We start from the raw sequence: 3,879 nt of genomic DNA, 5'->3' as shown, positions 1-3,879 counted from the left end.
AATGTACAGCAACATTGCACAACAGTTAAGGGAGGAAGTGAACAGGATAGCTAATTGAAACTGCTGTTGGACTGTAGGAATGAAGACTGTAATTATTGAAGTTGGAAGTTAGCCGTGCCACTGGAGCTAACTCTTATCTCTTTCACCTTGCCTCACTTTTATGCTGAAGATACTCGTGTGGTGTATCTTTCAACAACAACATAATTGATTCCTCCCTGTCCTTTCTTACACAGATAAACATATGGCTTTGCCACAACTTCTTTTAGATAATCTCAGAAGGACTTTACTGGGGTAAGACAAGGAGCATCCTTAAACACAACTCCATATCTTCCACATTTATCTGTAGTTTATCTATAGTGCACTAATCACAGTACACATCACCTCAGAAATCCTATTTGCCTTCATTCATTCTCTATAACTCCAGTGTCATCTTTGACTCTGGATCATCATTCTCCTTTCGTATCTCCTATTTCTACAAATCTATCACCAGTTCTGCAACTCTGTTTAAGACTATGTGTTAAACGCTGAAATATTTATCCATACATTCATCTCCTCTCCCCTGGACTATTTCCAACACTCTTCTCTGGGATTTCCTCAGCTTTTCAGACTCCAGTGTGCAGAGTGTTGCTGCCCACCTTCTCACACATGGACAGTACAGTCACTCTACCTCACAATCTCATCTAAAATAGAGCATTTCCAACAGCACAAATGCCCCTAGTACTGCAGTAGGACGTTGGTTCTTAACTGATACTGAAATGTGAGTGCAGCTTACTGAATCACCAGCTCCACTTTCTGCAACAGTTCCTAGGTTTTCATGGTGGTTTTCCCATGGAAGTATTGTCTGGGCTCAAATCCGGTTTAGCTGACAAGATTAGGCAAGATCAGAGACTGAGGTGGAATTAGCTGTAGATCAAAACTGAAGTTCAGTACGTGGCTTTATATTTCATTCTATTTCCATGTTTGGAAAAATTCCTAGAGATTAATATCTAGATTCATCAACCACTCCCATTTCAGCACCCCGTGGGAATCATAGCAGTGAGAGATGGGAAAGACCCACTTTATCACCGATTCTCAAATTGTGGTCTGTGTACTACTTGCTTGTGTCCTGTGAAGAGCTGGCTTGTCATATGGAGCTGTAAAAGCAGCTAGACACAAGAAGGAGCCATCCTAACTGTCTTCATTATGTAGACAGGGAAGAAAGGAAGCAGCAGCCATAGCAGGACCACATCCCACCAGCTGAACTGGAGCTGCCAATCACACCCTGGAGTCACGAGAGGGCTAACACCCCCAGCAGAAGAGGAATGCCAAAGGGAGGTTGGAACCAGGGAGAGTGGTAACATTTTCTAACACTTGTTTGGACCCTCATATAGATTTTATTATAAAAAAGTAAATAAGGTTAAACTCTTTGAACATGAGCAGGAATAATTTACAATATAAATATGGGTAGTTTCCTCTTACAGAGAGAGAGAGACCCTAAAATAGCTATGTGTGAATTAGAACATGCCAAACAAGCTGAAGAACTTCTGCAGTAAAGCCCCTATTTTCTGAACTAATTTGGGATTGAGAAGTTCATAAAATTGAACATCTCAAAATTTACAGTAAGTATGGTACATAAGTTAATTTATTAATTGTTCAGTGGTAGTGTAGGTAACAAATGTATACAATGTGCCTATTACAGTCTTGCTCTGAGTGCGCATAACCTCTGCTCGCTGCTCAAATACTTACATGGATACCTTGTTGTTCAAGGGATAAAAATAGGTTCTATATCCATTCATAAGATCTGTGGTCATAAAACAAATGTTCTACTGTACTTGGAAAAAAGCAATCAATATATAACCTAATTTATCAAATGAGAGGCCACAAAGTACAGCCCCGCTATAAAACTATTATGATGAAACCAGCATTCCTGTATTGCACAAAGAAAGAATGCAGATAGGAGTTTGCTGCCTGGATGGAGTTAGTTGTCACACACTAGCAGAAGAAGAAAACTGGTATTGCTGTAGAAACAAGACTTTGCTAAAAATGAAATCCTGACAAATACGAAATGTTCAAAGGGACTGTGAACACTTATCAAAATGGTAGAAATACTGAACTGTTTGGCAATCAAAGCGTATCTCAGTTTAATACTGTTACTAAAACAGACAGTTCTGAATTTAAGTCTTGAATCATAATAATGTATAAGAGTGATTTCCCTTGGAACTCATGTAGATTGGAGGGACAGACCTGATCTACTTCTAGTTATGCAAATTGTCCTCCTTTCCAGTTTCTTCAATGGGTTGAGTAGCATAGTGAGAACTTTTTTCCTCTTAGAGATGCACTTATAAGCACATGTTACTAAAAATCTGGAATAAATTATGCTGTTTGGCTCTTGAAATGCTTTGAAAGAAGCCATTATTCAAACACGTTTAATTCCATTCCAATCTACTAAAAGCGACATAGGATTTTTTTGTAAGCAATGAAAAAGAAATAATTTAGCATACGTAGATTGCATGAAACCCATTTTCTGAAAACTAACCGTACAGAATTTTGCTCTTGCCAGGTATATTCTCTCACCCATGTAAAACAGCAACACACGTTTGGGTAACTTTGGCACATATGTCATTGTGTTACAAACCAAATTAAACATGTATTAGGAAGAAATAACCTGGGCAATTATGCTGTGCCTACATAAATTCCTGTGCACCCATGGAGCATTTGGAGATCTCGTGGGATGAAAAACTGTATATAAACATAAACTGATCAATGTAAGACCATTACACTGTGACCAAAAAAATAAAATGAACAGGATGTTCTAAATCAAATATGTAGATATTGTACGACGCAAGGTAGTGACATTGTACAGTATCTTGCAAACATCATAAAGAAATATTAAATTCTTTACAGCCTTATAATCTCAAGGCACTTTATAAATATAATTTAATAAAGTATAAACACATCTCTCCAAGGTAGGTGTTAATCATATTTTACAAATAGGGAAACTTAGGCATTGGGAGTGTTGGCTTGAGGGGGAGGGAGGGTTGTTCATGATGAGGGAGCCAGAGGGCCAAACCAGAGTGACCCCCCCATGCACCAGGCTGCAACACCACTCACTCAATTTTGGCCCTGCCACTGGTTCACACTGTACATAACATACTTAAGTCTGCATGCGCCACTGGTTTATGCAATGCTGCATGTATGGAAGGTACTGCACAATGAGTAAAATGTTTCAATGTCCATATTTTATGGAAAATGCATACGTCCACCTTCAAACACACACTGGACTGTTGACATAAACATTTATAATTAAAACGTAAATACAAGGTATTCAGAAACAAAGTCCCAGTTTAGACAAACTGGAAACCTTTAATAGCCTTAAGAACAAGAATTAAGTACAAAATACTCCATGTGTGCTCTGGATTTATTCGGTATCTAAACTCATTTTCTAGTCATCACTTCAATTCCCTATGGGCTGTTTTTTGCCATGCTACAGAAGGAGCAAGATATTGCTCCATGTAAATGGGGGTGGCAGAATGTTATCCTATATAATCAGACTGCTTGGTTACTAGTATTCCAGTATCCCTACTTACATAATATTTCTGCAAACTATTGGATTTTACACAGAGGCCTTAGGTTCATGATTGGCCAATGTTGAAAAAGGTGTCATTAGGTACTCCCGAAGAAACATGAAAAAGCAGGAGGTCTTCAGACTCTTATCATATTCCTTAACAAGGCTTCCCTTGACCCAGTCACACTCTCTTCTTTCCTTCTCAACAATATAGTGGGTAGAAGGGCTTTCGTTGCTTGAGATTATGCCAATTTGGAAAATAAACCCTGGCCAAAGCTCTGAAAGACAAGGCAAACCAGAAGGCATAAGAGAGGCAATAAACCCCTTTCATAGGG

Source organism: Terrapene carolina, unplaced genomic scaffold, assembly GCF_002925995.2.
Source record: "Terrapene carolina triunguis isolate 2854851 unplaced genomic scaffold, T_m_triunguis-2.0 Scaffold21, whole genome shotgun sequence".
Lineage (NCBI taxonomy): Eukaryota > Metazoa > Chordata > Testudines > Emydidae > Terrapene > Terrapene triunguis.
Note: the sequence above shows the minus strand (reverse complement) of the source record.